The 22,840-nt window shown below is 37.9% G+C and overlaps 1 protein-coding gene across 1 annotated transcript in view; it reads right to left on the bottom strand.

Annotated features, from left to right (window-relative positions):
- HOMER1 (homer scaffold protein 1) overlaps nt 1–22,840 on the bottom strand; it is a 141,020-nt gene that overhangs the window by 91,936 nt on the left and 26,244 nt on the right. The window lies entirely within an intron of this gene.

Genomic DNA, 22,840 nt, shown 5'->3' with positions numbered 1-22,840 from the left:
AGGTTGGCCAACAGCAAGACCTCACCTCTATAAAAAATTTTAAAATTAGCTGGCTGTGGTGGCACATGCCTATAGTCTCAGCTACTCAAGAGGATGAGGCAGGAGGATCATTTGAGCCCAGGAGTTGGAGGCTGCAGCGAGCTATGATTGTACACCACTGCATTCCAGGATGGGTGACAGAGAAGACCCTGTCTCTTTAAAAAAGAAAAAAAAAAATGTATGATCTGAATTCCTTGATCTTTTAATCTGTTGGGTGAACACTGAAATTAAAGGTTTTAAAAAATACTTGTTTGCATTACAGTTATCAGAAATATTTTCATGACATTAAGTATTTAATTGGTGTATTTGAAGAAAATATCAAATCTAAAATTTCCATTTGGAAATTAAGATTCTTAAATTATATAAAAATACACTTAAAGAGTAACAGTACTGTTTACATTTCTTTTTTTTTTTTTTTTTTTTTTTGAGACAGAGTCTCGCTCTGTCGCCCAGGCTGGAGTGCACTGGTGCAATCTTGGCTCACTGCAAGCTCCACCTCCTAGGTTCACGCCATTCTCCTGCCTCAGCCTCCCGAGTAGCTGGGACTACAGACACCCGTCACCACACCCTGCTAATTTTTTGTATTTTTTAGTAGAGATGGGGTTTCACCGTGTTAGCCAGGATGGTCTCGATCTCCTGTCCTCGTGATCCACCGCCCTCAGCCTCACAAAGTGCTGGGATTACGGGCGTGAGCTACTGTTTACATTTCTTATATGTCACCTCTTACTTTAAGAGTAGTTTTTATAATCTATAGGCCATGGTATTAGTTATTAAGAGATTTTAGTACTTACTCTTGGCCACTTTAATAAGTAGCTATAAAGTATTAAGGAATATGCTGAAATTCAGAGTAAAAAGCAAGCAACCTCATTCAATGCACATTTAAGCAACATCTTCAATGTTCAAAGAAACTTGCTTAGTATGTATTAAATAACTGCCAAGTGACTTTGTCCTTACCACCCATTAAAAACCCCATCCATTTCAGGTAAAATTTCAGTGTTTAAAAATATATCAAGTATGCTTGATAGATCACATTTAAAATTACATTTTTAGGCTGGGTGTGGTGGCTCATACCTGTAATCCCAGCACTTTCGGAGGCTGAGACAGGCAGACTGCCTGAGCCCAGGAGTTCAAGACCAGCTGGGCAATATGGGGAAACCCCATCTCTACAAAAAATTAGCCGGGCATGGTGGTGCACACCTGTGGTCCCAGCTACTTGACAGGCTGAAGCAGGAGAGATCACCTGAGCCAGGTAAGTCAAGGCTGCAGTGAGCTGATATCGTGCCACTGCACTCCAGCCTGGCCAACAGAGGAGACCCTGTCTCAAAAATAATAATAATAATAATAATAATAATAATAATAAATAAATTACATTTAGAATTGATATGGCACATTCCATTTTACTTGACTTTAAATATTCTCCTCTTCCCAAATGGTTTCCACTAACTCAAGCTAAATTCTGAGAACTGACAGTATATGCCTGGGAAATCTAAAGACAGTAATCTCTTGTTAATAACTAGAATTTAATTATTGTTAATATAGGTAGTACTATTTGACCTATTGCCAAATAGGTTAAACTCCTGGCGTTTTATTAAAAATCTAAGTGATTTCCCAATAGACATCCAGTTCTTAAAAACTTTTTTTTTTAGACAGAGTCTCACTCTGTCACCAAGCTGGAGTGCAGTGGCACAATCTCGGCTCACTGCAACCTCCGCCCCCTGGATTCAAGCAATTCTCCTGCCTCAGCCTCCCAAGTAGCTAGGATTACAGGTGTGCACCACCACACTTGGCTAATTTTTGTATTTTTAGTAGAGATAGGGTTTCACCATGTTGGCCAGGATGGTCTCGATCTCTTGATCTTGTGATCTGCCTGCCTCGGCCTCCCAACGTGCTGGGATTACAGGTGTGAGCCACTGTGCCCGGCCTTAAAAACTTTAAAAACAAATGAATTAGGCTGGGCGCAGAGGATCAGGCCTGTAATCCTAGCACTTTGGGAAGCTAAGGTGGGTGGATCACTTGAGGTCAAGACCAGCCTGGTCAACATGGTGAAACCATGTCCCTGCTAAAAATAAAAAAATCAGCTGGGCGTGCTGGCAGGGGCCTGTAATCCCAGCTACTCAGGAGGCTGAGGCAGGAGAATGGCTTGAACCTGGGAGGCTGAGGCTGCAGTGAGCCGAGATTGCACCATTGCATTCCAGCCTGCGCAACAAGAGTGAAACTCCATCTCAAAAAACAAAAAACAAAACAAAAAAAACTAATGAAATGCTATAAAGGCCGTTTAAGTGCTAATATCACCTTCAACGAACAATCATAATACTCTAAGGTACACTTTTCTACTTGCTACAAACTAAATGAGTGGATGCTCAGTCCATATAATATCTAAACAAATAAATATTCTAATAAGTAAACTCAGGATTGAAGAGAAAGATCCAGAGATACTTGAACAAAATGTTAACATTTGTGAAATTTGAAAAGTGGATATGTGTATAGTATTCCCTGTATTATTGTGAATATTTTAAATTGCTCAAAACAAACAATAAAACGTCACAGCACTTCTCTAGGAGTTCTTATTGAAAATGCAAAATTTGAATAATCAGCCACATTTTACTTTATATAATATAGGCCGGTGTTTTTTTTGAGACAGGGTTTTGCCCTGTTGCCCAGGCTGGAGTGCAGTGGTGCGACCACAGCTCACTTCAGCCTTGACCTCTCAGGCTCAAGCGATCCTCCTGCCTTAGCCTCCGGAGTAGCTGGGACTACAGATGCGCGTGCACCACCACATCCAGCTTTTTTTAGTTTCTAGAGATGGGGTTTCACTGTTACCCATGCTGGTCTCAAACTCCTGGGCTCATGCGATCCTCTCACTTTTCGGCCTCCTAAAGTGCTGCGATTAAAGGTATGAGCCACCATGCCCAGCCTAGGTCATTTAACTGCCACATAACAATACATGCTATGATTAGAATTACACTATCCAATAAGGTAGCCACTAGCCATCTGACCACTACGCATGTGAAATTCAGCTGGTGCAACTGAGAAAATGAATTAATTTAAACTTTATCTGATACTCAGTTCCGTATCTGAAAAGCTTTTAAATATATATGGAACAACCTGGGTATGTGAATCTACTTTTTCCAACAGAAATCTTATGAAATTTAAATTCAGATCAAGTATTTCCAATAAACATTTAACATTCAAATTGAGATGTGCTTTAAATGCAAAATACATAATGGATTTCAAAGACTTAGTATTTTTTTAAAAAATGTAATGTATCTCCATGACTTTTACATTAATCACTTTTAAAAAGATAGCATTTTGGATAAACTGTGTCAAAATATATAAAAATTGATTTTGACTTCCGTTTTAGAACCTTAAAACTAAATTTCAAATAACATATGTTGTTCACATCATATTTCTAGTGGAGAACGTTGGACTAGACAATATTTTCTGTAGCTATTTCCTTATCAACAGACATATAAGTAGTTCTCATTTTTGCACTGTTACAAAATAGCATTACAAACAATGTTCCTGTATGTTTTCTTGTGCACGCACACAAAAGATACACTAGAAGCAGAATTCCTAGTCATAGGGTATTGGCACGGGTCACAGCACCTGTACCAATTTACACTTATTAGTTTTATACTACACTCTCCTAACATTTGGTAATGTCCACGTAACATCTTTAATTTGTGCCAATTTTGGACATGAAATGGTATTTCACTGTAGTTTCAATTTGCATATGCCTGATCACTAGAGAGCTTAAGCAGCTATTCATGTATTTCTGGGCCATCTGAGTCCAACAAATTGCTATACTCATTTCTGAGCTTGTTTAAAACCTTATTTTAGCTCCAATAGTGAAAAAGACAGAATCTAAAATTCAGTACTCAAACGACATCTCATATATCCAATTCTAACCGCATAAAGGTAAATTATGGTCCTTTGGTATAAAATTTAGGTTCTATTTTTCCATACCAAAGTGTTTCTGATACTCTAAATTACTCCATTGTGAAAGGGTGAGCTGGTGGAGGTAATGGAGGAGTAAGTAAATGCATGTTAGTCAAACTTTTAACTTAGAGCTGCTTAAAATGTTTTCCTGGCTCAGCGTCAAAAAACAATTTACACAAAACATATTTAATGTTAAACTAGACGTCAAAAATAACACAATTCTATTGCCAAATAAGTTAAACTCCTGAGTGTTTTTCAAGCAGTAAATTCCCACTCTCTTTCTCTATGCATTTTTCTTTCCAACATCCCTCAGACTTGGAAGTGACTCTAACTTTCATTTGATCAAGTTTTGTCTAGTCACAGGTACTAATTACAGCTAAGTCTTTTCTACATGGTCCTCGAGTCATCTAGCTATAAGACTACCAATGAATAGCACATCTGTTATTTTATGATTATCCAGGTTTCATATTACTTTATTTTTATCTGTTGAAAAGGGGCTATATTAAGTATAATTAAATGTGACTTATAATTTGCCTTTTTTTTTTTTTTTTTAAGAGATGGGGTTATGTTGCCCAGGCCTAACTTGAACTCCTGGGCTCAAGGGATCCTCTCACCTCAGCCTCCCGCTGGGACATTGGACACAAGCTACCTCGCCCCACATTACTTTCAAATTTTGTCAGCGTTTCACGTAACAAAAACTATAGACAAAACTCTTTTGTCAGATAATGTCTCAATTTTGGGTTTTGCAAATATAATCCCTGTAGTGATGTGGTGTTTGTGCTTAGATGCATTAGCTCTATTTCATAAAAGTAGTGTTAATACAACCCAGTCACCATGGCATCATAGAAACCCAAATACATTTTCTGACTGTGAAAAGCAATTAACATTTTTCACTGACCAAAAATATAATACAGGAATACAATAATCTAAGTGGGAGGCCTTTTCCCTATTTAGCTTTCCTGAAAGTGAATTTTATTAGAGGTAGAGGGAGACTGACTTCTGAGCTACCTGAGAGAGGGAATCCTATAGATAAACCGGCATCTTAACAAGACAAGCTTACTACAGTGTTTTTCAAACCCTAGGTCACAATCCAGGGAGTCATGATCAATCTACTGGTCAACAAGGGGTATTTTTAAAAGTGAATGAAAATGTACAATATCAGAAGTGCATCACACATGGTGAGGACATGTATCTTGTTCCAAGAAACTTTCAGCCACGTATTTATATATGCTTGTCACAATGTAAGATGCATTTTTTTCCCCCTGCAGACCATGGCCAAAAGATTTAAAGACCTGGGCATAAAAAATGCTTCTATTTAACCTTAATGAAAATTCTGTGAAGCAGATACACAACACCCATCTTATAGTATGAAAACAGCGCTCCTGAGTGACTTAAAGTCACACAGCTAGCAAATGATATAAGCCTAGTTTCTAATGCAAATGAAAATAGAAATAAACCTAGTGGACATCAAAGAACTAAAATTAAAACCATGAGTTGTCTTTTTTTACCTGTCAACATAGAAATTTTTTAATGACTAAATTCAATGTTAGTCATTAAATTCAATGTTAGTGAGAACTTAAGGAAACCTGACACTTTCCAAAGCAGCTGGTGGGAGTATAAATTAGTAAAGTCTTTCTGAAAAACACCTTAGCAATGCATATCAAAAGCCACTATATAGCCATGAGAAAACAAAGTTGTAGCATATCCAGTGACATAAAATGTCCTATATAATAAAGAAAACAGTTTATAAATCAGTGGATACTGTATAAAAACATGTCTACAAAGCCTAAGGAAAAAAATACATGAAGGATACACTTACTTCAGCCCTTGCTCTGCCACTCCTTCTCTCAACACAGACACCAGAATGATCCTTCTAAAAACTCAACCTAGCATTGAAATACTCTAGGAAAAAAAAAGTGGGGTGGGGAGGCAGGATAAAGCAAGCACGACAAAATGCAGATGGCTGTTAAAGTGGGTTGGATGGTGAGTCCTTTTCTGTATGTCTGGAACATTCAATAATATATAATTTTAAAATAATAAAACATAAGGTAGATCTTTCCTCAGAACTCCCCAATGGCTTCCCATCTCAATCACAGTAAAATACAAAGTCCTTAAAATGGCCTAAAGGAGGCCAGGAGCGGTGGCTCATGCCTATGCTATCCCAGCACTTTGGGAGGCTGAGGCAGGCGGATCACCTGAGGTCAGGAGTTCAAGACAGCCTGACCAACATGGTGAAACCCCGTCTCTACTAAAAATACAAAAAATTAGCCGGGCATGGTGGCATGTGCCTATAATCCCAGCTACTCAGGAAGCTGAGGCAGGAGAATCGCTTGAACCTGGGAGGCAGAGGTTGCAGTGAGCCGAGATCACGCCATTTGCACCCCAGTCTGGGGAATAAGAGCAAAACTCCATCTCAAAAAAAAAAAAAAAAAAAAGAAAGAAAGAAAAAAATGGCCTAAAGGCCTTGTGCCAGTGTTTCTCAACCCTGGCTGCACATTAGAAATCAGCTTCCGTGGCCTGGGTGGGGAGCTCAGCATCAGTGGTTTTCAAGAGCCTCTAAGGTGATTCTCATGTGTAGCCAGGAGGGAGAGCAACTAGAGGACACAATCCCCTCCTCCCTGTCTTAACTTCATTTGTCCCTTGCCCTCTTTTGTTCCAGCCACAGTGGCCTTCCTGATGTTTCTCAAACATGCCAGGCACTGCCCCCATCAAGGCCTTTGTCTGGAGTGCTCTTTTCCTTCAGGTCTGCCCAGCATGTTCTTTCGTCTCCTCCAGGTCTTGGCTCAAATGTTACCTTCTCAAGTAGAGCCATTCTTGGTCACTCTGTGTAAAAATTGCAGTCCCTTCCAGGACTCCCTCTTCCCTTTATTTCTTTTATTCTCCCCCATGGTACTTATCACCATCTGACACACAATATACTTTCTTATATATTGTCCTTTTCCCCCAAGTAAAGTATAATCTCCTCAAAGGCAAGGATTTTGACTGTTCTAATCATTGCTGTATCCTCAGCATCTCAAATTTCTGGCACATATTAGATATTCAGAAAATAATAATAAATGAATGAATGCTTATACACCAAAATGTTTAGAGTTCTTGATGGTGGAAGTACAAGTGACTTATTTTTTCTTATTTCAATTTTCTATGTGAACATATATTTATAAGAAAAAAATTTTTTAAGCAAATAATTTTTTAATCCAACGAATTTGCTTGCTTTTAAATACACAGCTAGTGGAATATTGTCTTAAATAAATACATATGTAAACATTCATTGAGCTGCAGATTTGTGCACTTTACTGAATATGACATGATTTACATTTTTTAACAAAGTAAATACCAATTAAAAATACTACAGCCCTAGGCCAGGCGTGGCGGCTCATGCTTGTATTCCCAGGAATGGGAGGCTGAGGTGGGAGAATCACTTGAGCCCAGGAGTTTAAGACCAACCTGGACCACGTAGTGAGACCTTGTCTCTACTAAAAATTAAAAAAAAAAAGTTAGCCAGACATGATGGTACGTGCCTATGTCCCAGCTACTCAGGAGACCGAGGCAGGAGGATTGCTTGAGCCCCTAAGTTTGAGGTTATAATGAGCTATGTCTGTGCCACTATACTCCAGCCTGGGCAACAGAGTGAGACCCTGTCTCTAAAAAAAAGTTTTTAATTTAAAAAAAAATTACAGCCCCAGTGATATTAGATTCACCTAGCAAACAGATTTGCGGATACTCTTGTCCAGAGAATGTTTCTTACAAAAGAAATCAGCCACAAACTTCCAACTGATCCAAGTTTTGCCATCAACTATGTCTGTTCAGAATTATCTCTGCAGTATAGTTATTCTACACAAGTTATCCCACACAAGTAATCTTTAACTACCAATATAGCTTTAATTGTGAACCAGCAAGCTTGCCCTGAGGGATCCCATAAATATCAACTTTAAGGAAGCCAATCATCTAAAGCTAGATAAAAATTCCTAACTGGTTCTCCAACCACCACAGCATAAAAGACGATGGTTTAACTAAACAAGTACAGATAAATAATAGCCAAACCAAATGATAAATAGAAAAAGCAAGCAAATACTAAAGCAAGTTTGCCCAACTCACGGCCTGTGGACCACATGCAGCCCAGACAGCTTTGAATGTGGCCCAACACAAATTTGTAAACTTTCTTAAACATTATCAGACATTTGTGATTCTTTTTTTGTTTTTTTAAGCTCCTCATTTATCGTTAGTGTATTTTATGTGTGGCCCAAGACAATTCTTCCTCTTCCAATATGGCCCAGGGAAGCCAAAAGATTGGACACCCTTGTACTAAAGACTGTATTTGGCAGACATTCCACAATATTCAAATGGATTATATTAATATTAGAACTCCAATTTCAGTTGCCTCATCCAACCATTTAAGAACCAGTTATTTTCAGTTCTTTTAAAATTCATGCCCTGGAGTCTGGACAAAGTGGTAATACCTACTCTTAAATCTTTCTTAATCAAAAACAGCCTCTCATTATATGAAAGAGTTCTAGAATCTCAATCAAGGGCTCTTTTGAGACATTTGAGAAGAACAAGTTAGTCTTATTTCTTAAGAAAAGAGAGAGGAGTGGTAATACTAATTACAAAGGTACTACAAACAACAGCATGAGCATAGCATATCACCCTGCAGCAATTCCACATCATGGCAATAATTTTAAAAACTTTATTCCAATACTAAGTATGGCTAGACTATGGTGAAAAATGCAAAGTTCATGTAAATTTCTAAGTTACGCCATAACATTAAAAAAATTTGACACTATCCTACCACCAGTATATCCTAAGTGTATTTACTCTTTTCTGTTATTTAGGTACTTTGGCAGAAATAGCAAAAGTATTTGTTTTGGAGCCTATTAACTATTCTAAATTTTCTTTTTTTAAAAAAGAAAAAAATAGAGAGGCTCTCAGTCTGTTTCCCAGGCTGGAGTGCAGTAGCATGCTCATGGCTTATAGCTCACTGCAGCCCCAAACTCCTAGGCTAAGTGATCCTATCCAGTCAGCCTCCCAAGTAGCTGGGACTAAAGGTGTGTGCACCATCATGCCCAACCAAATTTTTTTTTTTTTTTTTTTTTTTTTGTGGAGACGGGGTCTCACTTTGTTGCTCAGACTGATCTAGAACTCCTGGCTTCAAGGGATCATCCTGCCTTGGCCTCCCAAAAAGCTGAGATTACAGGCATGAGCCACTGCTCCTGGCCTTTCTAAACTTTCTAAGACTAAATTCTTTCCCCCTGTATTAGTAATATAGTGAGACAGCAAATTTCTGATTATCTCAATTCCCTAAAAGATGCCTTCACTGAATTAAGATTTAAAGTTCTCCCTTGAATTGTTTAACAGATAAAAGAAACTCCCATTGGATCATCAACCCACTCAGTATCTTAATGACAGTGCTAGGCAAAAAAATCATCTGTTTGCTATTACACCCAAACAAGACTACAACTCAATACACTCCTCACTCATTTGCCAAGAAACTCAGTTAGATTGTTTTCTACTCTCATAATGATCTCATCTCAGGTTCCTGCTACATCTGTTCATCTTTTTCTTTTCAACAATGTGTCTTCAACTATCCTGTTTTACCTTGTTCCTGATTTTACAAAATATTAAAAATTCTCTGCAGAAACTGAAAGGTTACAGATCTAGTATAATGAAAACTGAATAGCTTCAAATTGATAGACTCAAAAAAGTAATAGTGACAGGAAAAAAAGCTGATGACAGTTTCTAAACTTCTGCAGTTGGAATTATGTGATGTCTCAGCAATTTTCCTTTTATAAATTGAGCACACAAATTACAAATTACTCAACAACAACTTCCATCATTTGCCCCAAAGGAGGGAAGCCACAGGCTGTATAATTCAAACTCAGAAATTTAAATATGCTACTCCTAAATCTGAAGACAAAGGCCTAAACCTATAAAATGTGGTACATTCTTTGGCTATAATTAACATTTTAAAGAGCTTAACATGTGGTCAGACACTGTTCTAAGCACTGTGCCTGTGCTACTGAACTCTCAGCCTTTATGAAATGATTACTATCCCATCCCCCTTTTGAAGATGAGGAACCTGAAGCATAGAGACAGTATATAACTGCTCAAGATGACACATTATAGAGCCGGCACACTGTCTGGCTCTAGAGCCCGTATCTTTATCTTATACTGAGTCACTGGATGGGAGAATAATTATTTTATCATCTAAACCTGACAGTTCATCGCTGTCACCAAACTCATGCCTGACCCATGCAAGGTGTTCAATAAATGCTGAAAAAATTAAATTCTTAGACTTTTTTTTTTTTTTTTTTTTTTTTTTTGCGCCTGCAAGAAACCAAATCCAGGTGAGAACAGCAGGGGAAAAGCAGAAGGTATTTTTGAACCTCATACTTTATCAAAATATTCTATCATGTCATCCTTCTCAGAATACCACATGTGATAAAATCTAGCCAATGTCTAAAGCAAATATGAGATGCTTTGGAATGAATAACCAACTTCTAGTCTCTAAGCCTCAACAGGCTAACACTATTATTATTTTGTAATCTGTTATAGAAGTGGGATCATTCTATCAAAATACAGATTATTTTCCCTTGCAGAAGGAAGACTCAAGAACTAGGATAATTGTAATGACTGAAAGTAAGTTTTCAGAGCCTTCCAAACCACACTATCACTCCAATCAAGTACTACAGCACCAACTGTCTTCAAAATACAGATAAAAGTGTTATCAGTGCACATATATACACCTCATGAAAACACTCAGGTACCCTTAAAAGTGCTTAACAGCAATCATAATTATGTTGCTTGTACTATCCCACTGTCAATAAAATTCAGTAAAGAGACAATTATGAAGATATATCAATAACTTGTCACTTACTCTGGATGCTAGTACCATGCTCTTCACAGTTCTCTCACCGTTGTTATTGAAATATTATACCTGACAACAGTAATAGCATAAAGCTCCCAAATACTATATAAATAGGAATCCAGTCATCAACATTGCTCAGGAATCTACCATCTGCATTGATGGCATTGCTCATCTCTCCTCCTTTCCACATCTCTTCCAATTGAAATGATGAAAATGAAAGGGTTCTAAGAAAACAATTCTGAGTGGAAAAAACACGAACTCAAGCCATGTTTATTTTTTCCCTCACACCACAACAATGAACACAAACAGAAGACTTCTATGACTAAACGTGGGAGATTTCTCCCCACCAACCAACAAGCAATCACTTGTGCAGTGGACACCAGCTGGGTGTCCTCTAATTTAATTTTGACACTGTACCTGGAGATAGTATAGTGTCAGATCGCACGGGCTGAGAGCTCAGTCCCCCAAAACTGCCCTCTCTTTAGACACCCATTGCCAGTCTGGGTCTCCAGAAATTCTGACCAACTGGCTTTGAGTTGGGGTTCTACTGCCCTCTGAGTTCGATTAATTTGCTGGAATAGCTCATAGAACTCAGGAAAACACTTAAGTTTACTGGTTTATTATAAAGGATATTAAAAAGAATATAGATGAAGAAATGTGTTGGGCAAAGTATGGGGGAAAGGGTGTGAAGCTTCCAGGCTCTCTCCAGGCATGCTGTCCTCCAGGAACCTCCACACACATTTAGCTATCCAGAAGCTCCCCGAACCCTGTTATCTTGGGCCTTTTATGGAGACTTCACTGGATAGACATGAATGAAGCATCGACAACCATGTCAAAATGTGATTGGACAAAAAAGGTATAATTTAATGCTAATAAACTGATTGAAAAAACCCAACGAGGCCTGTCTCTTCAGATTTTTCTGGCCTTTCTGTGCACATTCCTTCTCTAGAGTATGGGGTAGGACCCTCTCTGAAATGGGGATCTTTGACTCACAATCATATCAGAGTCCTGCCTTGAGTAAGTAAAAGAAGGACAAAAAACAGGTCGGAGAGAAATTCTGTTTCCTGAGACCTGCTTCTGAGGCCTAAAGCACCCCAACATTATAACATTATAGAGTCTGTAACAAAGACTATGAAAATTACGAGCCAGGAACTGTGGACAAAAAACAATAGATATATCATAGCATCATAGCAGTCTAGCCTCACCTGTAATTTTTCGTATTTCTAGGACTTCTTCCAAGCTGACGTTAAGAATTAGTTATAATCCGGAAACTATTTATTGGACGATTTGCTTTTACTGGGTACAACACTTGTTATTATTATACCTTTTAAATTTAAGTGTCTTTAAGCTCATTGTTCAGATTTACCATTTACTTCCTACAAGAGGAAGAGATTTTTTTCTTTCCATGGTAATTTGGCCAGCATGGGCTGAGCTTTTGTCATTCACAAGTTCTATCTTCCTCCACTATCCCTTCTGTTGGCTGGATATGAGGCCATTGGATATGGATTTTTTTTTAGATCACAAACTTGAAAGGCAGCAGCATTCTGCTACAAAACAATCTGTTCAAATTGAACAGGGAGGTTCTCGGATTATCCAACATTTAAAGAGTAATCGATACAACTAATCAATTGTCATTTTAAAATGTTCATGTTTGGACAAGAGTCTAGGGAAATTTCTGAAATGTCTGACAGTTTTTGAGAGCCAATACCTGAAATTTGAGAGAAGACAATGACATGGATGCTTCAGTACAACCACCTTTAAATTGTAATAAAAACTAAGAGGAGATAGAAAACAGGTCCATGATAAATTCTAAATCTAAGTTTAGCCAGGAGTTGTAAGTATGCTTCACAAGATTTTTTTTTTTTTAATCAATCATTATCCTGGTTTTATTTTCTCCTTCCTTGGTAAGAAATGTCAATAGAAGATGATGAAGGCATACCTAAAGGTATGCCACAGACTGAATAACACAATGCTAAAAATGTCTGCATTAGTACAATAAGTTATTATTTTCAGTTTTGCACGGACTATCAATTGTATTCATAATTAGTCTTGGGAAGCAGAAATGGCATTTTAACAAGACCATTTTCATACTTACAATGAGGCATTTAAAGAGTCAGGATTAGAAACCACATCTTCTGGTTCCAAAATCAGAGTTCTTTCTATTACTGTTCTGTACTGATTTCAATATGCCTTTGCTGTAGAACTCCAACACATCTTACATGCATTGAAACACTTATTATACTCCATTTCAGAAACTCTTGATAAGAAATAATACCTTTATGCATGGTGTTCAGATTATAGAAGGATAAAGGGGCCTGTAACATGCCAAAACTTAAATTGGCCAATGAAAATTTTGCTGGATGGTTCAAAAGCAAGCTTTAGAATTTAGTTAGAAATATAAAATACTAGGCTGGGCGCAGTGGCTCACGCCTGTAATCCTAGCACTTTGGGAGGCCGAGGCGGGCGGATTGCCTGAGCTCAGGAGTTCGAGACCAGCCTGGGCAACATGGTGAAACTTCGTCTCTACTAAAATACAAAAAAATAAATAAATAAAATACTAAAGTGTCAAACAACCTGGATCATTTTAAACTCATACTTTGTGCAATGACCTTAAGTTGCCTTAAGATGTCATTCAAAATAATTCCAATCTCTCAAAAATCAACCATAGGCCAGGCGCAATGGCTCATGCCTGTATCCCAGCACTTTGGGAGGCTGAGGCGGGTGGATCACCTGAGGTCAGGAGTTCGAGACCAGCCTGACCAACATGGTGAAACCGTATCTCTACTAAAAATACAAAAATTAGCCGGGTATGATGGTGGGTGCCTGTAATCCCAGCTACTTAGGAGGCTGAGGCTGGAGAATCACTTGAACCCAGGAGGTGGAGGTTGCAGTGAGCTGAGATTGTGCCACTGCACTCCAGCCTGGGTGACAAAGCGAGACTCCGTCAAAAAAAGAAAAGCTGGATTCCATAAAAATAAATTTTAATATGGCCTATTTTAGAAAGTACTTATTATTAGTTCTTTGAAAATGACGCAAGTTTTAAGGTAGGTTTTTCTTCTGAATCATCACAACTAAATATTTGTGACACAGGCACAGGAGGAAAAACAAACTTCACTGGGTGAAACCGTAAACAGAAGAGGGAAAATCAACAGAAGACTTCAATAAACTGACAGACTTTTAAATGTAGGACTGCATAAAAAACACTAACATTTGAAAAATTGAATTTGTTGATAGGTCCTTCAAATGAATGTAGAAGGCTGAATAATGGCCCCCAAAGAAACCTAGACCTAGAACCTGTGAATGTTGCCTTATTTGGCAAAAGGGATTTTGCAGATGTGATTAAGTTAAGGATCTTGAGATGGGGGGATTACCCTGGATTAGCCGAGTGGGCCCCAAATGTAATCATAACTATCCTCGCAAGAGGGATGCAGAGGGACATTTAGCTACAGAAGGTGATATGATGAAGGGAGATACAGATTTGAAGATTCCATGTGCTGGCTCTAAAGATGAAGGGAGAGGCCATGAACCAGGAATGCAGTTCTAGAAGCTAGAAAAGTCAAGGGAACCATTGTCCCCTACAGCCTCCTGAAGGAGTGTGGGCTTCTCACACTTTGATTTTAGCCCAGTTAAACTGCTTTCGTACTTCTGACCTCTAGAACCATATGAGAATGAACGTGTGTTGTTTTAAGCCACCAAGTTAGTGTAATTTCTTATAGTAGATATAGAAAACTAATACAGTAATAGTGATAAAAACCATCATCCAGTTAAAATCTATCAACTCTCTACCACCTAAAATTATTCTAAATTCTATTATATGTGTTTTTTCATTAAGAATGTTTAATAGTGATAGAATTACTGAAAACCAGCATAAAATCTTAATAAAAGGAACTTTATATTTATTAAAGCAATTTTAGGCAATATGTTTGCCAACTGGGTATCTTCGACTGCACTGTAATTTGATGAAAATTAAAGCTCAAGAATAACAAATTACTGTCATGGGACAAGTTATAGCAATTGTTCAAAAGTAACAAGCGTAGTTGAGTAGTAAGTCTATTTTTCTCATTTCACTAAACAGCAAACCAACATGTCATTTAGAAATAACACTGTTTCAGAAGTAAAAAGAATAAAAAAAAGAAATTCAACAAGAGAATCAGAAACAAAAGGAAAAATTAAAAAAGAATAAAACAACAACAGAAGAAGCAGCAGCACTGTTACAAAAATAAAACACCTGAAAAGTAGGGGAGAAGGTGGAGAAAAACATTTTGTTGAATTCCTATTACATGTAAACACCTTATATATATAGTCTCATTTACATTTCAAACAACTCTAAGATATAAAAGTAGATTTAAAAAATAATAACATGACTTGTTGGAGGAGGGGGCAGTTTAAATAACTGGTCAAAGGTCACAGCTAGTATTGGTATTTCTGGGATTAAAATCCAAGACTAACTCCAAAGCCCATAACTTTTCACTACTTATAGAAACTAAACTTAAATTTCTTCTTTGCTTCTGAATAACTCAATGACCAACTCAAAATCTCATAAATTATAAATCTTTGTTAGTGTCATGCTGGCAAAATACATTCTATTTTCTCACTCCAAGACAGCCATATGCCCATGTAAGTTATTATACCTTTATGTAAATATTAGAAAATATTTTATTTCTTTGATTAGGCCAGGCCCTTCTAAAAACTGAGAATTTTAACTTTGCTCATGCAAACAAACTTTTCATAACTGAAAACCCACAAGTATGAAACATGGTCTCATTATCTTATTCACTCCTTCAATATTTATTGACTGTCTACTCTTGTATCTTGTGTTAGACACAATGGCAAGTAAAGCAGATAGTTCCTAGCCTTGTCAAATTAATGGTCTAGTGGGGAGGGGAGGCAGACTACTAAATAATCAACTTACAATGTGTGATGTGTCATGAAAGAATGATGCAAAGAAACAGGAGTACAAAAAGATACTCTTCAACCATCACAATGCTTTATTTGCCCCATATAAAGCAATAGTCTATGTAAGTGATTACTAATCATTTATGATACAGATCTATCTAAAACACATTTACATTTCATACTTTCCATCTTCTTAATTGCTTTTTCTTTCATCACTTAGGTATGGGATGATTACTGGGCAGCACTTTCAGAGTCTCCAAATAAACACTCTCATAGCACCAGTTATCTCTCCTCATGACACGTGTCACAATTACAACTTTATTTTTAACTGTGATATTTTAAGAGTCTACCCCCAGACATTTATGGAGTACCAGATCTATCCTTCCACCTTAAATAACTAAAACACTAGACAAAATATACGAAACAAGTTTTCAGACACTGCACAATAAATAGCATGGCACCGTGATCTCTGAGAGGCAGGAAACAACCTTGCTCTACACATATTCTCGCTTACTGGAGAGAGCTCCAGACCACAGCACAGGGAAGGGAGCCATAACAGAGCCCTGAGTTTAAGACAAAGTTGAAAATTTGGAGAGGTAAGGCAGCTAGAATTTGCAGGACAGAGTATTAAAGAAGAGGGAGCTGAACACAGGTGAGCTGCACAGAAAAAGCACTTGAAATCTATAGAGGATTCCTCTCACGTTTTCAGCTAAGTAGTGATCAGTACATACCTTTGTCAAGACAGTCTAAGTCCAGAGAAGAGCCACTAGGAAGAGCAAGTAGAACAATCCCCAGGACTCACATAAAACCAGGAATAGTTCATGTTCATTCAGCCAGAAGGGAGAGCACATGGGACATTGGGTAAAGTTTCCATAAAGGCATCTCCTCAGTAATGAGCTAAAATTAGCTGTACAGTAAAAGGCTGCTCTGGTCCCACACAACACAGCTTAAAAGTAAGCTTTGAAAAGATCATACTGTTTCCAATCAACTTCACTGAGTCTCAGAACAAAGCTCAAGAATATTTAAAAGAATACAAGTCTGGGCACGGTGGCTCACACCTGTAATACCAGCATTTTGGGAGGCCAAGGCAGGCAGATCACTTGAGCCCAGGAATTCAAGACAAGCCTGGGCAACACGGTGAAACCCCATCTCTCCTAAAAATACAAAAAATTAGCTGGGCATGGTGGTGTGTACATGTAGTCCCAGCTACTTGGGAGGCTGAGGTGGGAGGACCACTTGAGTCCAGGAAGTTGAGGCTGCAGTGAGCCATGGTACACCACTGCACTCCAGCCTGGGCAACAAGAGTGACACCCTGTCTCAAAAAAATAAAAAATAATAGAATACAAAAATAGCACCCAATAAGATAAAATCCTAAATATCTAACATTCAGTGGATAAGTAAAACATAACCCATAATGAGCAGGAAATTCAATCAACAGAAACACACCCAGAAATGACATAGATGATAGAACGGGTAGACAAGAACATTAAGATAGTTATTAAAACTACAGTCTACATGTTCAATAAGGTAGACGAAGACATAAGCAGTTACACTTGAATGTATTAAAAAGCCCCAAATCAATTTTCTAGAGATGAAAGTGTCTGGATGAAATAAAAAGCAGATAAGGCATTACAGAAAAAAAAAGGAAACCAGTTAATTTGATAAGATAGAAATCAAAACTATCCAAAATGAAGCACAGAAAAAAACCCTGAAAAAAAAAATATAGTACTAATGTGATTGATGATTACTGTGGGATAACTTCAAGCAGCCTAATATGCATGCAACTGAAGTCCTCAAAAGTGGGAAGGATTAAAAATAATTGGGCCAGGTGGTAGCTCATACCTGTAATTCCAGAACTTTTGGAAGCTCAGGTGGGAGAATCTTGACGCCAGGAGTTCAAGACCAGTCTGGGCAACATGGCAAGACCCTGTCTCTAAAAAAAATTAAAAAAAAAAAAAATAGCTGGACATGGTGGCTCACACCTGTGGTCCCAGCTACTCAAGAGGCCGAGGTGGAAGAACTGCTTGAGCCCAGGAGGTTGAGGCTGCAGTGAGCCGTGATCATGCCACTGCACTCCAGCCTCGACAACAGGTCAAGAGCTGTTTCCAAAATAAATTATTTTAAGAATTTTGCTTGAAAAAATGTCCAAATCTGATACTACTATAAAGCCATAGATCTGAGAAGCTCAACAAACCACAAGCGCAAAAAAAAATTAAGAAAACTATGCCAAGGGCAAAGGGACATCATAATTAAATTACTTAAAGCCAATGATAAAACCTTAAGCACAGTCTTGGGTTATGGAGCATATTACATACAATTGAAAATAAGAATGGCAGTTGACTTCTCATTGGAAACAATGCAAACCAGAAGAAGACAGAATATCTATAAAGTATAGAAAGAAAAAAAACTTGTCAACCTAACGATTTTCTACCCAGCAAAAAACATCTTTCATCTTTCAGAATTTACCCAAGTGAATTTAGGGTAATGAAAATGTCTTAGAGCTACATAGAGGTGATGGTTACATAACACTGTGAATGTACTAAATGCACTGAATTGCACTTTTGAATGGTTAATGGTTTATGTTATGTGAATTTTACCTTAAAAAAAAAAAACTCTTAAAAACAGGAGAGTGGAATAAAGATTTTCTCAGACATACAAAAGCTGAAAGAATCCATCATTAGTGGACCTGACTATAAGAAAATGTTAAAGAAAAGTTTTAGGAAGAAGAAAATGATTCCATATAGATATCTGGATCTACTCAAAGGAATGAAGAGCACCAAAAGTGGTAAATATGTGGGTAAATACATATATATTTTAATTGCAAAAGTCTCTTTAAAAGATAATTGACCGTTTAAGTAAAAAAAAAAAAAAAAAAAAAAAAAAAAGTGGCCGGGTGCGGTGGCTCACGTCGGTAATCCCAGCACTTTGGGAGGCCGAGGTGGGTGGATCACCTGAGGTCAGGAGTTCAAGACCAGAGTGGCCAACATGGCAAAACCCCGTCTCTACTAAAAATACAAAATTAGCCGGGTGTGGTGGTGGGTGCATGTAATCTCGGGAGGCTGAAGCAGGAGAGTTGCTTGAACCTGGGAGGCAGAGGTTGCAATGAGACAAGATCATGCCACTGCACTCCAGCCTGGGCAACAGAGCAAGACTCCATCTCAAAAAAAAAAAAAAGTGGGGTTTATAACATTAGAATTAAATATATAACAATAACAAAGGCAGGGAGATAAAACTGTATTATTGTAAGGTTCTTATTATATATGAAGTAGTAAAATGGATCACCTAAAGGTAGACTGTGATAAGTTAAAGATGTATACTATAAACCCTAAAGAATCATTTAAAAAGAAAAGGTATAGTTAGTAAGCTAACAAAAGAGATGAAATAAATCATAAAAAAACACTCAATCTAAAGTAATGCAAAAGAGAAAAGAAGGAGAGGAATAAAGAACAGATGGAACAAACAGAACATACATAAGATGGTAGACTTAAACCCAATCATATCAATAATATTAAATGTACATGATCTAAACACCCACAATTAAAAGGCAGAGATTAGCTAGGTGCCATGGCATTTGCCTGTAGTCCCAGCTACCTGGGAGGCTGAGGTGAGCTCAGGAATTTGAAGTCCAGCCTAGGCAACACTGCAAGACCCTGTCTCTTAGAAAATAAATTAAAAAAATAAAAAATAAAAGGCAGAAATTGTCAGATTGTATATAAAGCAACAACCTATATGATGCTTATAAGAAAACCATTTTGAAGACCACCTTAAAAATCATTTTAAATATAAAGACACCTATAGGTTAAAAGAGGATGAAAGAAGATATACCTCGCAAATATTAATCATAAGGTCTGCCCCATCCCCAGAATGAAATCTCCATGAAGGCAGGGGCCATGTGCATTTTGTTCACCTTGTGTCTCCAACAATCAGCAAGACTGCACACAATATCTGTTAAGTGAATGAAATTCTTTTAAAATGTATGGGACCTTCTACCCCACATTACTACAATTCCCAGGCTACAATGTCATCATTGCTCAAGGTTTTGAAAAAGTATTTCCTGAGGCCAACAACAGCTGTTCTCTTTGCTATTATCTATACCTCACTTCCGAAAGTCTATTCTCTTTTCCCTGCCCAGTCTGCTGGGGGCTGAGAAACCTGATAACCAATCTTGTTAGAACTGTGTCAAAAGTAAAACAAAACAAAACAAAACAAAACAAAAACACTAGTACTGAGTGAAGGTGTGTTTTGCTTTCCCTGAGTAAAGTAAATATATTTGGCTATTCCCTGAGAGTACTAAACATTTCTTAGTTATCATGCTTTCTTCTCAACAAAAATATTTTGAGGACCAGCTAGAAGCTTCTTGCCACGAACAGGGTGATAGAGGAATAGAAAACAGATTTGTGGGTTTGGGTTTTTAAAGTATGGGGAGGGTAAGTAGAAATTCAGCTATTCCAACTGAGTTCTCCTCCCACCCCAACATTTTTACATATGTTTTTCTTCATCGCATCCTCACCCTAAGCTAAAGAGTAAGGCATGAACTTTAAGGAGTTAAAGGACTGACTCCTGGTGTTTCTGTGTATTTGTTCCATTTTTTTCCACAAAGTTTGGAACATGCTTTCCTTAGTGCAAATGTAATACATGATATTTAGATTTGTAAGTAACAACACATTTTAACATTTCATCAGGTCCAATGCTAGGTACTTAGTACATGACAGGTCATAACACCCATGGACTTAAAAAAATTACAAACTGTGGTTAAGTGTTACCAAGGAAAATGAGCTATGAGAAAGAGAGCAAACAAAGGCAATGGAAAAAGAGGGACCTAACTGAAGTTGGTTAGTTTGCTAAAGAGTGGGAATCTGACAGATGATAGTGTTTCAGGTTCAGGCAACAGCATGTGCATGGCAAAGTACATTCCCCAAAGATGGCTGCAACAGTATCTCCTGTCCCTCTTTTAGAAAACTTTGTTATTTCCCTATCAAGAGGTAGAGTCCATGTGCTCTCTCCCCTTAAGCCTGAGTGGGCCTTTGTGACTGCCTGAACCAAAATAATGAGGCAAAAGTAACACTGTGTACTTCTTGAGTCTACATTGTATTAGGCCATTCAGCTTCTGCCTGCTTCTCTTAGGATACTCACTCTTAGAACCTAGCCACCATGCTCTAAGGACAAGCAGCCTGTGGAGAGGAATCAAGAGGAATCAAGACCTCCACCCTAGCTGACTTCCTGGCCAAGAGTAAAGACTATCTTGCCAAACACATGAGTGACCCGTTTAAAAGTAAACCCCACAGCCCTCAGTTAAGCCACCCCAGCCAATGCCATATGGAACAGAGATGAGCTCTCTCTCACAAACTCTGCCAAAATTGCAAATTTGTAAGCTAAATGATTGTTTTTTTAAGCCACTAAATTTTGGGATGGTTTGTCATGTTGCAAGAGACAATGAGAACAATGTGCAAAGATCTTGAGGCTGGCAAGAGCTTGTCAGGTCCAGAAACTGCAAAGTACAGTGTAGCTGAACACAGACATAAAAAACAAAGCATCAACGCCAGCAGCAACCACAACAGCTAACATTAGGTATTTGTTATGTTATGCAGGCATTGTTGTAGGTGATTGATATTCATTATTTAATCATCACAATATTGCTATTGATATGTTAATCATCACAATCCTATTGGTAAATACTATTAGAACATCAATTTTTGATATGAAAAAATGGAGGGACAGAGCAGTTTAGTGACCTACCCAAGATCACACCCCAACCCCAGTCTAGTACAAGAGCCCAAGCTATTAACAATAATGCCACATTGCCTCTCAAAGGACAGAATGGCATAAAATGAGGTTTAGAAAGCCAGATAAACCCCAGGTTATGCAGATTCCTATAGACTATGGTAGGAAGTTTAGATGTCAGTTTACAAGCAATGGAACACTATTGAGTTTTAAGCAAGGTAGGTAGTATGTAATCCATTTTATATTTAAAAGATCATTCTCGCTGCATACAGAGAACGTATTAGAAGGCAATAACATTTGACAGTAAAGTACCCTTTGAGAATAAAATTAGAAGACCCAAAATGTAATAGTTCATTGAAAGAATACATTTTGGCCGGGCACAGTGGCTCATGCCTGTAATGCCAGCACTTTGGGAGGCTGAGGTGGGAGGATCACAAGGTCAAGAGATCAAAACCATCCTGGTCAACATGATGAAACCCCGTCTCTACTAAAAATACAAAAATTAGCCAAGCGTGGTGGCGCACGCCTGTAGTCCCAGCTACTCAGGAGGCTGAGGCAGGAGAATCGCTTGAACCCGGGAGGCAGAGGTTGCAGTGAGCCGAGACAGCACCACTGCACCCCTGCCTGTGACAGAGTGAAACTCCATCTCAAAAAAAGAAAGAAAGAAGGAAAGAATACGTTTCATAATGGCTGGATTAAGCTAATAACACTGAACTCCATGATCAACTTGAACATACAAAAAGAGAAATGGCAAGACAGACATTGCTATGTGCCTCCCTGTGTAACACAACAGGCAAGAAGCATACCACACCACCCATGACATAGCTTGGGAGGAAAAAAATTAAAACCTGAATCTCAGCATGCCCAGATCTAGCAACAAGTTCACCACAAACAGAACAGAGGAACATTTTAAAGGATACCATGAGTCTGCCAAATAAAGATTGTGAAAAATTCTACAGGACAAATTGGGTAAATAAACAGCAAGAAAAGGAGGGGAAGGAGGCTGTTATAGACTGAAAGAGATCCACAAACATAACAACCAAATATAATGTGTGGACCATCTTTGAAAGCTGATTTGAATAATCCAATAGTAAAAAAGACATTGATGAGGCAACTGGGGAACTATGATCACTTATTAGATATTAAGGAATTATTAAGTGATTTTTCTGATATGATAATGGTACTGAAGATGTGTTTTTAAGAGTCCTTATTTCTTAGTAATACACAGTCATATATTTACAGGTAAAATTATATGATACCTGGAATTTACTTTAAAATAATCTAGAGAGGTGCAGGCAGTACAGACAAAACAATATGAGCCACATGTTAATAATTGTTGAAGCCAGGTGATGAATGTATAGGCGTTAATTATATAATCCTCCT

The sequence above is a fragment of the Pan paniscus genome, chromosome 4 (genome assembly GCF_029289425.2).
Source record: "Pan paniscus chromosome 4, NHGRI_mPanPan1-v2.0_pri, whole genome shotgun sequence".
Classification (NCBI taxonomy): domain Eukaryota; kingdom Metazoa; phylum Chordata; class Mammalia; order Primates; family Hominidae; genus Pan; species Pan paniscus.
This window is presented reverse-complemented; position numbering and strand designations above follow the sequence as displayed.